This window comes from Notothenia rossii (assembly GCF_949606895.1).
Source record: "Notothenia rossii genome assembly, chromosome: 7".
In the NCBI taxonomy this organism is placed as follows: Eukaryota; Metazoa; Chordata; class Actinopteri; order Perciformes; family Nototheniidae; genus Notothenia; species Notothenia rossii.
In genome coordinates this window covers 71,287,488-71,304,276 of record NC_136905.1, presented here as the reverse complement: position 1 = coordinate 71,304,276, position 16,789 = coordinate 71,287,488, and positions in this window count along the sequence as shown.

The window sequence follows — 16,789 nt, the reverse complement described above, 5'->3', positions numbered from 1 at the left end:
CTAGCTCACTGCTGATAACATCAAACTAACCCAGCTGCATTTACACGTATGCAGAAGTATGAGCTGACAAAGTAAAACAAAATAGATAAAGAAATACTATTACAGATAATCTTATCTGCACCGTAGTGGATGTATCCTGGACTGTTACTGCGACTGTATTGCAGCCGGGATCTCGTGATTCTGCCATTTATTTATTTGGGAGCCATATATACTTGGGAGGAATGGCACAGGATTGTGAACTCAATCACAGCGCGAGGGGATGTCAGTGCACAGGGCGCTCCCCGTGAATCACACACTGAAAGGCTATCACCCAAACCTCCAAGGTCCACTGCCAACTCATCAGTCATCGCGGACCAGACCAGGCCACAGACTGATCAGCCATGCACACACTCTGGTCACTGGGGACACTCACAAACTCAGCCCCTCTTTCCATCTCCCCTATATCCATACCAATATCTGTACTCGCTACTGGAACCATACCATAACATATTCCAAGGTCTGAATGTGACTTTGCCTCTCAAAATTCTGTCACTCTGCCCAGATTGTGTATGGAACTGAAGGCCGCAGACGCTTGTTTTGTCACACTGGCTGCCCTTTCTAGATGGAATTTCATACTTTTATTTATAGCTATAATGTTTTTAGGTAGCAGTTATAAAGTACTTCTCTGGTGGTCATTTAGGTAAGCCTTCGTCCATACAGTCGGATATGAATTTCATGGAAATATATACAACATTACAGTGTTGTAAAGATTTTATCCTGGTGTGGTTTATATTCATTTTTTACATAGTTTTATTAACTTTTGATTTAAACATTTAAGTAAGCATACATACTAACCAATACCAAATTAATGTATAATTAAAGTTCCAATAAAACTGTTGGATAATACAAGACTCAAGGGACATTTTCCCACAAAACATTGAAATAATAGAATATACACTTGTTGCTGTACATTTTAAAAAGACAGAAAGTACTAGATGTGTCTTGCTAACTACTCTCTGATAGAGTGGCCATGAGAGTTCAAGGCTTTGCAAATTAAGATAACACATCATCAGACACAGGAGCAGATTAAGAAACATCTTTACCAACTTGACGACACATGTGACCATAAATAGTCAGAAAAGAAGCCAACAACACAAATCAAAAGTTTCTAGGGATGCTTAAAAGTGATTTGAATAAACAACAACTGTAATAGTAATACAATCATAAATAGGGGTTGACTGGCACTACAATATGGTAGGTGCAGTATCTCAAAAAGTCATGTCCCAGCCATATGGATCACTTTTTAATTGTCCCGTGGAAATAGCTTATGTTGTATTTTTAGCTTCTTGCAGTGTTGTTTTTTAAATTCTCATTATTTCTCTTTATTTTAAGCGCATTGACCTGTGAGGGCCACCATACCATGAGTTTTTAATACTTGTTACCCACCAGATGGACCAAATATTTTATCGTGCTAACATTCAACATGTTATGACAGCATTAATCTCAAAATACTGCAAAGGATGATTGAAATTCTGTCTGTATTTAAAGTGGTATGTCATAAACTGCAGTATTGGACATCAACATTTTTGACCTGTCGGTGTCGCCAGATAAAAAGTCACAAGATCACCAAAGTCATTAAGATTCATCCTCAGGGGATCCTGAATGTCTGCGCCAACTTTCATGGCAATCCATCCACTTGTCAAGCTCTTAGACCAGCAGACTGATATTCCCTAGATACTGTAGCAAAAAACACAGTGTATACTTTGAACAGAGTTTGTCCGACATTATGTGGGCGATGAGGTACGAAGAAAACATGAATAAAGGAGTGACAAGAGCTGTTTGGGACATGAGGGATAATACACATTTGCATGATTACATGGACAGATGAGTGATTTACCCGCGCTTACGTCTGACAGCATTTCTAGATGAAGGACATATGAGTGGCATCTGATCCTGCATTCTTTAACTGTAGCTCCTGATCGCTGCTTGCTGAATTTAATATATCACCATATGGAAGTGCAAGATTTAAGGGGTTATGTTTATCTAGCAAATGTTACCTCTGGTACACAGATGCGTGATAAGATGTTCGATCAGGCTGATCCAGCTCCTGAGTCTGAAACTCTGTGATTCAAAACACTCTTAAAAGTATTATCTAGTTCACTTGCTCTCCGACTTATTCAAGCCCACTGCCCCTTTGCACACTACGCAACACCTTCACTGCCATGCACTTCTCCCACATTTAGTGCACTCATACCTACCCGGAGCCACATTAGAAAAAAGATATGACAATTTCACACATATAGTGTTATACTTTGCCTGACTCCAATTCATCTGTGGCCAGGCAATCTTCGTCAAGTAAGCACAATAATAAGTAATTACCATAATGTTTGAATACAAAAAAAGCGCAGAAACTTTGAATAGAGGCTGGAGTTGGTGGAAGTGGGGGGGGGATATTTGATTAATCTTCTTAACACGTTTCATGTGCAGATTCTTTGAGTTAATTTCAAGGACCATGCCTAAAGGAGATTACCTCCCCATGCTCCTGCACATTTGCTCATGAGTGATTTTGTTTATTCATGTTTTATATTATAATGCTCCTCCTGCCGTCTGCAGCCACAGAACCAACGGAAAAAAATGCAATTTATTTCCCGCTCTGCACACGATGGAGACAGCTGATAATGTCACCAGGAAATATGAAGACTGCTGGGACGGGACCAAACAGCCTACTATTTATGTATGGAATATAAATAAAATATTTTGTGTGGGTTTTCTTAAGCCGCACATACACCCAAATACACCCCCCCCCCCACCCCAAACAAAAAAGTTGCTCCAGTTAGTGATTCTTTTGGATTTTTACCAATTCTAACCTGTGTGTGTGTGTGTGTGTGTGTGTGTGCATTTCAGTGTATCGTGATTTAGATTTACTTATCACTCATCTCTCAGGAGATCAGCATGCATCTACAATAACATGGATCATTACGGAGAGTCATATAAAAGGTCAAAGATGCGTTCAAGTTCTCAGAGGTTGCGGATTACGCTCCTTCTCTGTCACCAATCACACTTATCATCAACGTCGTATGGTAAGCTCATCCCAACCAGTGTGTGTGCCTCCTTGATATGAAAACCCATCTACAGTATGTTGTCATGACATATATTACACAGCCCACTCATATTTCATTGGTGCGACTCAGTTATGAACATGCATCAAAGTCCCTTTCATCACTCCTGCTAATATGGATTTATCTGCTCCGCTGGCAGTGATGGGACGGCTGACGTAACTGTTTACAGTGACTCCATTGCCCCCCCCCTTCGATGAGGACGGCGATGATGATGACGAGCGACGCTCTCTGCCCAGAAGACGGCCCGGATGGCAGGATTTATGGCCCGCGGTGCCCATCCTCGGCACAAAATGCATTGTCTCTGGGTAGATCGTTCAGCCTGTCCTTGCTTTATTGATCTCACTACTCACAAGTTCACAACTTCCGCGTTCCTGGTGCATCACTTGACAGCAGAGAGATTTAGTGGAGGGATGAGGTCAGATAGAGGAAGAGAGATGGACGGAGAGGAAGAGGGAGGGCGAAGTGAAGGAGAGTGGATGGAAATGGGAGAACAGAGAAGGAGGGAAATAAAGAGAGGCTATGAGAGAAAGGAGAGAGACTGAGATGGAAAGCAAGCAAGGAAGGAAGAAGGAGAGAGTTACTTCCTCTGGGAGGATGTGGCTCTAGGCCAGGTCAGAGAAGATTGATACTTGTGAGTGTGTAGAGGCCTGCAGAGTTAGCCCCTGGTACACCGGAAATCCGCTGGTAAACACACCCAGCAGCTCTCAAAGGTGTCCCCATCAATCTCCACACTCTTGTTCTCAGTGCAGTGTATACAAACATAAACTCATACTTCAGTGGTCATTGGACGGCCATACAGTAAAAACAAACATCACTGACTTCAGCACTTGTTCCATCATCTTTTACACCTACTGATATGGCTTTTAGCGCTTTTAAAAGCACAGAGACACCACCCTAAGCTCTGACATGTACAAGATATGTGCAAATGTGTCGACAGGCGTACCACTGAGGGTGACATACAGTGTGCTTCCACTATTCATCTCTTTGTGATCCTTTAGTCATAGTGGTTTTTCAAACATGACTTTGAATGACCTCCTCCCGTCTCTTTTCTTTTTGAGAGCTTTGGGCCTTTTTCCCCTGAGTCTATAAGATTACATTAGAGACAGCGAGCCTGTGCTGTTCACTAAGCCCACAGGGAGTGTGAAGAAGGCAAGGGAGGGAACTTACATAAGACTAGGCCAAACTCCTAACCCAGCCGCCCTGAGGGAGGACGAAGCCAAGGCTCTTTAATGTTTGTGTCAATCCTTGTACAGCCTAATTGGCTTGGCAATCATAATATGAACTGTTTGTGGCAGTGGGTTGGTGGGTGGGTCTTCATGTTTACGTAGTGTATTCTCTGAGTATTTATATAATGCACTGTACATTTGTTCTCTGAATGTGTACACTATTCATTGTTAATGACTTGTCTGGTTCCTCATTCACCATTTCGCTGTGGGAACATTCATTAGCGGTGCGTAAGGAGCTGCTCGGCAGCGTAACCCCTTATCTTTTGAACTCAGACACTGCGATAAGGTTTTCAGAATGACTAGAGATCAGAGTGCAACTCCATTCAATTACTTCTCTGCCATCCGAAAAGCAGACAGACTTCCAAGTGGAGCCAGAGAGCCTGAAATGTGAATTGACATGCATTTCTTTTTACAAGAGGAGAAAAAATGAAAGTTTGGGATATTTTATTGAAGTAGAGAACCGAAAAATAAAATAAAATGTGACTGTGTTCTATGCCGTCAGTATAGAGAGCCTTTGATAATCAGACTTTTTATTCTTTTACAGAAGTCAGTGAACACAGAGTACACACAGAGCAGCACACATGGGAGAGGAGCCGAGAGATTTGGGCTGCGTGATCCAAAAATGAAATGGGTCATCAAATTACCCCTGTGATTGTGTGTACCTGCCCAATTATGATTGATCTTTGCTAGAGAAAACAAAGTGGTGTATTTTATTTGCATGTTAAAAGATGCTCTCTTTCTCTCCCACTTCTCTCTCTCAAAGCACCATCATTATCTCAAATGTGAAATGCTATTTAGGTATTCATAATTTATTTCTGTGTGGGGAGGACACAATAGACAAGCGCGCAACGCTCTGCCAAGCCCCAGATTTTTTCTTAGTTAATTGAAAATCTCATTTGCATGAGGGGAAAATCAAACACTCATTTCCATACATGAGATTATAAAAAGATAACTGCTAGTGTTTGTTGTTCCATATTTGATCTGAGCATTTCCACCTAATTGCTAAATGCTGCAAATAGTGCTTGAGTGTAACCTCCAAACTAATGTTCACAAGGCAACTGGATGTTATGTTCCAGTTCAAATGCCACACTGTGTTTTCTATCCGTGTTTTCCGAAGTTTGCATGTGCAATGAAGCGAATGTGTGTTTTTGTCAGAGCCCCTGTGATTCCATAAAAATGCATAGCTGCATAGCTGGGTATCTGCCAACTTCATAAACAGCAATGCCTGCCCAGCTGGATGTTGTGCAGGGAGGCACATCCATAGAGCGGCCTGTAGCAGTCAGAGCAGTGATCTTCTATGATTTGTGTGTGAGAGATCAGAGGTGTCCTGTTTCACCCCTTACAGACAACCCCATGTATTCTCTCTATCTTTCTAGCTCTCTCTCACACACACACACACACACACACACACACACACACACACACACACACACACACACACACACACACACACACACACACACACACACACACACACACACACACACCCACACACACACACACACACACACACACACACACACACACACACACACACACACACACACACACACCCACACACCCACAAACCCCTGTCTATTCCAGGCGGACACCATTACAGACCTGGCCTCAGCCTCTGTTCCCTGCTTGAAGCTCATTAATGCAGTCTCCGACATGGGCGGACACCAGGAGATTTCCAACCCCTTCCCCCCTCCTCCTCCTCCCGCCCCTCCCTTTCTTCCTATCCCCCCAAAAAAACATGATTAATGGGATTTATTTTGCGGTAGGAACCCCACGTAATATTGGCCTTAGTGTTGCCGGGCAGCGCTGACACATTTCTATCTCACACATTATGAATCAGTGTGTGTGTGTGTGTGTGTGTGTGTGTGTGTGTGTGTGTGTGTGTGTGTGTGTGTGTGTGTGTGTGTGTGTGTGTGTGTGTGTGTGTGTGTGTGTGTGGGGGGGTTCGGCTAATTTGGGATGAGACCATAAACAGTGAAGTAAGCTCTTGTCCAATGAGGGCTTTTTTGAAATGTGGCCTGTAGGGATTTGCATTTGATCCAGTATGTTGCACAATTGCTCCGAGACTGTGATGTGTGGAAAAGAGCTGGTTTTATTTTATATTTGATTGATTTGTGTTTGTCTCTGCATGTTAATTGCTCTCTTTCTCCTCCCCACAATGAAACTGTCGCTAATGTTTACAGTTTTGAATTTATTTCTGCCTGGCATGCTACTTATTGCCTCTTGTGTGACTCACAAAAGTCATGTAGGAAGTAGGGCTATCCCGAATACCATTTTTCGGGCTCCAGATATTCGGTAGTAATCAGCAGCGAACAGGTTCGACACGAGTATTTCGGTTTATTCACGGCATTCTTTTTCTTATTCTACAGTATTGTTGTTTTATAGTTATTTGTTAATGTATTTGTGATATTTTTGTATTTGTGTTCTTTGAAATTGAAAAGGATATTGCATTGTGTGTGTTACTTTCGTTGCAGTTGTATATGTCTTAAGTGTAATTTGGCTTGGCTTTCTATTTTGTATGGACATGCTTTTATTTTGAAGGAGAGTTAACGCAGTTGACAGGAAGTTGTTGTTGCTATGGAAACAACGTGACGGAGATTAATGGAGAAAAAGTAATATCTACATATAAAGACGGAAAAAGTAAACGATAACGTTTATGGTTAAGTGTTGGCACCCCCGAAGAGGCACAAGCTCTTACGTTGATATTGGAAATGTCAATAAATTCCACATAAAAAAACGAATATCCGAATAGCGAAATTGAAACCCGAATATTACTCCAACGAACGAATATTCGGATATTCGGCTAAAGCCCTAGTAGGAAGTTGTAAACATTCAGGTCTTTGCTGTTAATGATTAGGCTGCAAAGAACAGAGAAACCTAAACCCTGTGGTGTCCTCACACAGGTGATGATGAGGTGATAAAGGCCAGGTTGTTGATGTTTTCCATGCTGAGTTGAATAATGTAGCTGGGATGTTGTGTGTGGATTCATACTGTTTTTTCATTTCACCGTTTTTTTTCAAAGCTAAATCACAGTATGACTGACTTGATTCGTAAACACATCTGCATCGGCTGCACACACATTGTACGCAGACACACCACCACATGTGACGACCTCTATTCAAAAGCTGGGAAAGGACAACTGTCAAATGAAATGACATAAGGTATATTTTATTTCTCAGTGCGTCTGACCTAAGCATTTTGCCTCCGAAATATGTGCTATGTATTTTCATCTGAGGCTCCAGCGCAGGTAATTGAAAAGCATTGCTCAGTGTAGCGTATGCACTCAGACATGCGATGAGGCCACCATTACGGTTCAGCATGGCCTGGAGGGATGAGGGGATGGAGGGATGGAAGGGCTGCGTGCCATGATAGAAAAGTTAGATTAACTGGGACCCTCACACTCCCTTCAATGTCAATGGGTGAACTGGAGACACCTGGCAACTGGAATCTGAAACACAAACATAGGCTACTGGGTTTTTAACGGCAACATTCTGTCTTCATTTGTTGTTATTGTTGTTAATATTATCATCTGTATTGTTGTTGTTGTTGTTAATAAGTCAATCATTGTTCCCTGGCTCAATTGGACCTGTCAGTAGGTGCACCATTTACTGTAAGACCTTAAACGTGATTTTTTTTCCTCCCCTTTTTTCCCCTGTATGGCCTTCATGGAGAGTGTGCAGTAAATGGGGTGGGAGCATGAATGCTCAGTGCCTCATGTAATAAGCATATAATTAAACTCCTCTGACAATTACATCATGCATTATCAGCCTAAGCCAGATCCATTACTCCTCTCGATCAATGACTTGGCCACAATAGGCCTCCTACTCTGACCACACCAGGGACTGGCGGCCAGGCTGCTGCAGGCTTCTTTGCTGTATTGCAGGACCAGTAAGTGCTGTTAGTGACATCCAACACCAAGAGTTTGCACAGGGAGAGGGAGGAGGGCCGGCTACTTAATGCAAGGTAAAGGGAAGAAGGAAATGGGAATTAGTCCTTCCGAGGACAGCAAGGAGGTGGTGCAGCTACTTGATGAGGCATCTAGAGTGTAATGATGAGTCATGGTAGAGTGAATTAGAGTGTGGTCCTTTTTTTCCTCTGCAGCATCGGAGATTGCTATCTCTAATAATGAAATCCTCAAAGATTACTGAGGTCGAGCAAAGGCTAGCCCAGTGCCGAGTTGCATAATGATTATGAATTAAACATCACAGGAAGTTCCAACCAAGCATGCAAGCTCACAGAGATACATTTAAACGCGGGCTACATCAACAATTCAGATATAGAATATTTTAAAGTCGGCTCTTTCATAAGATGCGAGTAATGCATTCAGGGCAAAGGGAAAAGGAATGAAGTTGCACCAAGGCCAAGTTGAGCTCTTTTATAGTAGATAATTAGCTATTATCTCATATTCTATATCAACATTGGCAGGAAGAAGTCAGGAGAGTGACCGCATGCATGCCATCTGCCAATGTGATGTGAGAGGGGTAAGAGATTACAATTTTGATGAGTCTGCCAAATCCTTTCTGCTGTCAGAGTGGTCTGAGAGGAGCAACCACAGGCCCTGCGAAAAGATTAAATCAGCCCAGCCTCTTTCTGGCTCCATCTGCTTCCCCCTTTTCTTTTCTCACTTTTTCACATGCTGCCTCTGACCCTAACCTCTATTCATCTATCCCACTACTCATCCATCCATTTCATCTTTTTCCCCTCCTCCTATACTCTCCTTCTCCTTTTCACCAAAATTATTACATTACACTTCCAGCGAACATCCATTAGCTCGGAACATGTTCTTTCTTCTCCTTCGTCTTCTCTTCCAGGAATGGGCTAAGGCAATGTTATTTCAGATTATACAGTTGTTAAAGCTCATTTTAAGCTAACAACGGGACATCAAAAGCGGTGAACCCTGCACAGAGGGAGAGGAGGAGGTGTTGATGGAGTTTCTGGGCAGGTGAGAAATGGAGAGGGGCTGTGAAGAAAAGACCTGATCAGATGGAAGGGGGAGATTAGAGAGGGAATTATTAATGGGGCCAGGGCCCTTTGGAGCAGGAGATTTGTTTGGTGGAGGATGCAAAACTGCATGCGAGATAATCGGGACGGGGGAAAAATGATTTTCTCTCCTTTTTAGCACAATGTGATATAGGAAGATACAAGGATCTGGACCTAAAAAACATTTTAATCAAAGAATACAATATCAGGACTCATGAGTTTTTTTTTTTAAAGTGCAAGAACTGATACATCTAACACCATGATAACTTGCATTTTGCAGCCTTTTCTAGAAATGGGCTGGAACAAACCTACTGCCCTTTTCTCAGATATATGCTGTTTTTCTTTTTTAACTCTGTATGCCTTCCAGGAGCAAGCAGGTCACCCCAAAGGGAGTTTGAGTGATTGATGCCCTGGTGTCGTGCTGATTGACTTCATTGTTGCATACCCTGGAAGAAGGGATGAGGTACACTGTGGTAGGGCAATCACAGCCACCCAGGACATTTCTCTAAGGCCCTCTCCCCACGGATCAGTCCTCCATCCACCCACACACCTTGCAGGTCGTGCGGGCTAAAGGCAGGGCGGTTCTCGGCGTAAACTGTGACCCCTTCATGAACACACTTGTGATACCTTTGTGTTTGATGGGGTATTTAGGGGTCAGTTGATCTTGATCCATGCGCTCCCTGGAGGTCAATACAACTATTGTGTTCTGACATGGAAGTGTTGCAGACTGGGGAGTTACCTGTGGTGTCTGCCTGTCATTCACTTTGTATGTGGGTTTAAGGGTAGCAGGTATTGTATAAACCCAATGCGCCTCTGCTGTGATTCCGTAACACCAATGGCTTTCTCATTTTTCTTGATTTGCACCGTAATCTTTGGGGATTACCTACTTTAAAATGCATTTAAAGCTTGAAATCTTCCAGAAGAATATATTATTAGTATGTGTAAACTTTAGAAATAACATGCATTAGGGCTGTATCTTAAAGTGCCCTATGCACTACACAGGCCTGGTACTGTATTTATATTGGGGTTTCACGTGATGAGAAACAGATGGAGTGTGTCAAAGATAAAAGGGAAGGAAGTATGAAGTATGACTAAGGTTATAATGAAGGGGAGCCAAGACCCAGGAGAGCAAATACACATTTCTCTCTACCTCTCTCTTTCCCTCCTGCTCTCTGTTTTGCATTTGCTGGTTTTTTTCCCTCCTTTTTTTTTTTTACAGGATGTTCTCTGGATGCTGGCTTATTTAGCCCAAGACCAGATTCACACCGGATCCATCGGTTGTACAGCAGAAGAATAACTCTCCTCTAGCAGTCATTGGTCCGTGTGGCTGAGATGGGGAAAAAGCAAGGGGAAATCTTAAGTGGTCAAGTGCTTGCTGGTCCTGAAACCAGACTAATATCAAGCTCATTGCTCACTTCTTCAGCTAGAATCGATCCACCATAATGTATGTTTAGCTGATCTTGTTCTGAACTCCTTTCAGTAAACAGGCCACAGTCAATACTGTCACACCACGTTTGACTAACACCTCCGCACCAGCGCCTCACTGACTTGAACTGTATGTCAAATGAAGCGAGTTGAAGTTAGACTTGCATCAAAAGCCAGCCAACAGCTACTTAAAACCAGCCGGCATTAAACTATACCGGATGGTAGTGGCTGCTGCAGTGGTGGTGCTAATGGGCAACAGAGTCACAAACTGTCATGTTGCAGCGTTGTTTGTGTCGTATCCGAGAGCCAGCCCCCCATGTGCACCTGCTGCTGGTGGGGTTCATTATGGGTTTCTCTAATGGCTTTTAGAGTTTTAATAGCAGGGTTTTGCATGGAGCGGGTAATGAATAACTAGATGTCGTCCCTGTGCCTAATGAGAGTGCCCACTGTTTCGCAGAGACACAAGGAAGAGTTTAGTGTGGCAGGCAGCTCCTGGAATCCGTTTTTATTTATTCATTTGTACGTATTTGTTTGAGTGATGGATTATTTGTGCAACTGTCTTCTTTTGGGGGAAACATGCACAAGAACTTATAGTCCTATTGGCTTGGAAAATTCTTTTTTGTGTGCTTTTTTTGGGAGATTGACACTGTATATTGTTTTGCAATTTACTCGGATGCATGCAGAATATTTGTAGCTCCCTGTAAGAGCCATAATGCTTTTTTTCTCACAACAGAAAATAAGCCAGGAAGCATCAGGGGGGAAACAACAAGGGAGGGTGATGGCATCGCACACCTGTGGTCCTAATGAGGATGGCTGCTTTAGCATCAGTCATTTCCACTAACTGTGTGTTCAGCTTCACGTTTCTTTAGAAGGGGAAAAAAGGAATATAAAGTGGCTGAATGTCATCTAACTTGTGTATAAATAGTCTTAGTATACCAATGTTCAAATATCACTTAAATCATAAACGTTCTCTATCTGTTTTTATATAACATACAGTATGTGTGGCAACATATCAGTAAAGTGTCAGATTTGTCAGATTGTAAAAATAGGAGTTTACCTCTCACAACCCCAATCAATACGACCTCTAGAAAACACATTGGCATAATCAATCACTCAGTCACATGTTTTAAAATTCTGTCTTTCAGCAGTAGGTGACAGCATGGATTACCATTAATACCATTCATTCAGATACCTGCGCTCCTCTGCTTCAAGTTGGACATTCTTTTTTGAAATGTTTGATGGAAAAATAGCGAGCGCAGTGAAGACTCTGCTCGTCAAGCACTTTTTTTGATGAATCACTGTTATGTTGGTGGTGTTGTCTCTTTGTGGAACGAGCCGGTTCGATATTCTCACTCTGTCTCCTCCAAGGCATTAGACAGCTGTCTGTTCTCACAAATTGACTGCAGGTGCTGATGTAATGAAAGAGCAGTAGCTCTGGAGAACAGGAGCATAATTACGCCGAAGCAAAGGTCATATGCAGAGATGATATAATGTGCATAGCTCAGATGAATACTGCACTTAATGCAAAAAATTATCGGGGCTTTTATTCTTTTCATGTTGAATGCTGTTGAGTACATTTAAAGTAAGTGAGTTAAAGCCATTATCCCTTATTGATTTTCTTTATTGAATCCACACCCAGTAAAGGAGATGCAAAAAGAGGCACAGCTATGTTCAAGTTTTGGGGAAATCAAGTGGTTGATATCAGCAACATCTGCCTAATATTGACAGGCAGATGTTGCTGATATTGTGTAATTCATTCGCACGATAAAAACGCAGTCACTATGCAGCACAAGCTCTGAAATCCAACTGTATACACTTCAAAGAGGGGAAATACAGGAGCTAAAATGCATTTCAAAGTAATGCTGCAAAAGTGTTATATTCAAGGTGAAACACCGCCTCCTACATAATACATTGTCTCTCGTCTTTCGTCTTGGTTTGGCAACAATTGCTCCTGTAAATATCCCCCCATACTTTCTAGTACTGCAATGCATGAGAATAAGGCTTTCTTGAATGTGCTTTCTCTGAAACGGACCCACCACATTAAGTAATGTGTGACTTATAGTGGTGTGGGCATGTTGTCCCCTGTACAGCATGTGCACTTTGTCACAAGAGTTTTGAAATCAATCAGCCTGTGTGAGTTATTCACAGTCCAACATCAAAAAGACATTACTTATCTAAGGCTTTTAATTTCCAATCCATCTGTCAAGCCAGTTGAAATATGGAATCTCATTACTTTGAACAAGTGGGGAGGGGGACAACATAAATCATTTTATTTTCATCTAACCCTGACAGAGTCTGTTTAGAACTGGACCTAGCCAGAAATGGCTGAGAAAGTGAGTTAGAGAGTGAAAGTCACAATCAGAAAAAGAGAGATCTTGACACCTGGAGCAACAGAGAGAGACATTAGATGTTTTCATTTATACAGATTCTGCACCACTTATAAAAGTATGATTACGTAATTTAAGAAACATTTAATTACCATAAAATGTTGGTCATTTAGTACAGCATATTCACTTCTGTACACTCAAAAAGACTCACAGGAGGGCCACTAATTATTCAAATCACCCTGGGAAGGATTGGGACACAAATTGAGTGTAGTGCCCCTTTAAATCCATCACTGTATCATAGACTAATAATTCATGTCTATTACAGACCCTCTAAATTATTAATTGGCCAAGATAATGAAAATATGCTAATCAGAGAATTGCTATCAAAAAAGAATGCATAACACTCCTGAGCCATCATAATTAGGATGAGTAATTATTTAAGCATTACTTTGTGAAGTTGAATTATAAAGACCTGTCAGTTTTTTGAAGGATCAGAACACCAAATAGTGTTTGACTGAAGGCAGCATCTTTGATCACTCATTTAAAGGAAGTACAGTCCTGACAGATTTCTGAATGTTATTTTCTGTGTTATTGCGGTGAAAATCCATAGAGCTGTTGCAGGCAATAATGCACAAACATTATTTTTATGTTGGCAAACAGCATTGAGCCCTGTCGTTCTGTACAGGCAATTGCTTTGCTTGTATAGATCTTGGAAGTAATTTGAAACACAGCCATAAGAGTGAAACAGCACTTGTTCCCAAACTGTCGCCCCTCCACTCAGCTGCTTGCAAAGTAAACCCTTCAATCCCTCTCCCTCAGTCCGCTCTTTCTTCTCCCTTCTTTTTCTTCTTCTTTCTTTCACGATGGGGCCGCTGAGCCATTTCCAACAGAGAACTATTCTGAAAGTTTATCAACAGCTATAGTCAAGCCGTTCCTCCTTCTTTGTGCTCTATTCTCCGGGGTCCTTTTCCTTCTTCCTCCCCCCTCGGGCCCTGCTAGAAAGGAGAGCTCTGTCATGGCCCTGTGTAGAGAAAATGGCGGAATTCATCCCATGCTGTGTCGGTGATAACACTCCCAAGCGTGACACATCCCGACTCAGATTACAAGTAGAGGATTCATTCCTTGCATTCTCCTTGTCACCTCGCCTTCAATGCTGGCATTAACCAATTTCCCGTAGAATAATGGGCTCTATCAAGAGAGGGGCCCTGCCTGTAAAAGACTGTGTGTTTGTGCGGACGTCATGTTACAGGGATGACATTCAGCCATTTGCATGTAAACACAAATCACCACACGCAAGTGCATCCATGCACGTACTGTGGCTGTTAAAACAAAGTGTGTCACAGTGAGCAACCATCCACACACAGCCCTGCCATTATAAACACTTTATAGAGTTGGAAACAGATTAGCATGGACTCTATATCCAAAATTGGGGATCGACAACATGGCTGCCTTTGCCTCGAATATGATTCTATAAGTGACCCAGATTACAATAAATGACACTAACTATGAGTTATCAGCTGATCTGTGAACCCGCCGCCGGATGCACTGCAGTAGCTGTAGCCAGAGAGAGAATAGTGCTGACTAATGTCTCTCTCTGTGTGCCTGGCTGGTGCCAGAGCTGATGTAACTCTGCCAGGAAGCAGTCTGTTAACAGATATTGGAGTCGCAGCAATTGCCAGCCAAGACTGAGTCACTTGATTCTTCAATGGGCTTTTTTTATGCATGCAATAACTACTGTATTTAGATGGATGAACATTTCCACTCAGCAACTAATAAATGATGTCATTTGTTTTTAAGAACTGACAGTAAGGAGAACAGTAAATTGCATGTGGTATGTTATATAAGATAATAAAAGTGGCATATGTGTAGCATGAGTCATGATTTCATTAATTGATCAACAGAGCAGCTGTGTCTTGTAAAAAGTGACTGTCCAATAAAATAAATGAAATGCAAAAAATGGATCGTTCGAGAGCAACTTTCAGAACTAAGGCGGTGTCTGGATCAGGAAAGGATAGGGTTGCAACACAATATCAATATGCTTGAGTATTGATATTTTATGTGTAATGATACTGTTTCAATTCTTAAAAACCCTATAGTTTTTAATTCATAGTTTACATGCAAAGTGTAAATCAAAGATACTATTTGTAAAATCTGAATAAAAAAAACCCATTTATTTTACACAACATTGATGGCAGTCTAGCTATTACCCGTGAATCCTTCTCAATCATGTGAGCTAATGTGCGCTAAATTACTGAAACAACATCTCTTTATAACGGACCACCAGTTAGTTACGGCCTCATATCATTATTTTAATTGCTGGTATGGTTGTATTGTAGGGTTTTATTTATACATGGCACTTTAGGCTGCCCTACACGTTATTGTAGGATCAGTTTTATATGCAGCTCAATTTTAAACACATGTAGTTGTATACCTATGGCAAGCCATTTGAGTATGTATTCCATATCCTTGATATCAGACGGCAGCTGCCTACACTAGTTGGCTCTTTGATTTCACTTGTTAGATATATGGTCAAACTAGTTTGGCACTCTGCTTTACTAGTTAAATAAGACATTACACTAGTCACTCTTTTTCAGCAACTAGTGGCACTTTTGTCCGACTAGTTAGCACACAAGCCTTACTAGTTACGCCAGGAGCAGCACTTGTAGCACCAAAGTACCAACTTGTAGGCTTTTTGATGAAATAGTGGCCCTCTGACCGTACTAGTGACCCTAAAAGTCTTACAAGTTAACTAGTGCGCTGCAAAAGCTCTGACATGTTAACTAGTTACAAAAGAGAAGCAGAACTAGTGGCATACATTTGTCTGCACTAGTTAACTAGTAGCACCCAGAATCACTCACTAGTTAACTAGTAAAGGCAAAAGGTTCACTAGTTAACTAGTTGACGCCTCTTTTGACCTTACTAGTTAACTAGTGGGGCTCAAAATGTCTTCACGTTAACTAGTGAACCCTTTGCCCTTTACTAGTTAAATAGTGAGATACATTTCAATTCAACTAGTGAACTAGTGAGGCTTAAAATGTTCACTAGTAGTACTAGTGAATCCCAAATGTGCACTAGTCACACTCGTTGCACAGAATGCTAATGAGGAGGAGGGGAAAGAATGCATCGAGGTCTCCTATTGGCCCTAAGCTGTGTATTCAAGCTCTTAAAGAAATTATTTGGGCTGGGTGGCGCTCGTTTCAAAATGATGCCGAACTAACAACATACTGATACCGGTTAGTAAAAACCATGAATTAATGCTTTGACAAGTCTGCAGACAGACGGCAGGCAAAACACCTTTTTAAAATGCGTGTTTTCTAAATGGAGATCAGCTAAGCTAACGCAGTATTATGCTCCGACCGTCCACACTCACAGCAACAGCCTACACAGACATAAATAAACCAGCGACTGTATTCGCCATGACGCAGACAGTCTGTGGTTTGTACTTGTTTAACTTTTGTCTAGTTTCTGAATAGATATAAGGAGCTGTGAGCTTGAGTGCTAACAGCTAACGGCTGATGTTGTTTTTCTGTGGTTCTCATTGAAAATGACGTCACGGCTCCTCCTACACTGCGCTACTATAGTTACTGCCCCAGCTACTAAACTGTAATGGAAACGCAGCATAAAGTGAGCCAGTCCTAACAAGGCCTAACGAGGCCTAGCCATACCGAGCGAGGCCGAGCGAGGCCCTGTAGTGGAAATGCGCCATAAGTATCACTAGTACGGTCAGAGGGCC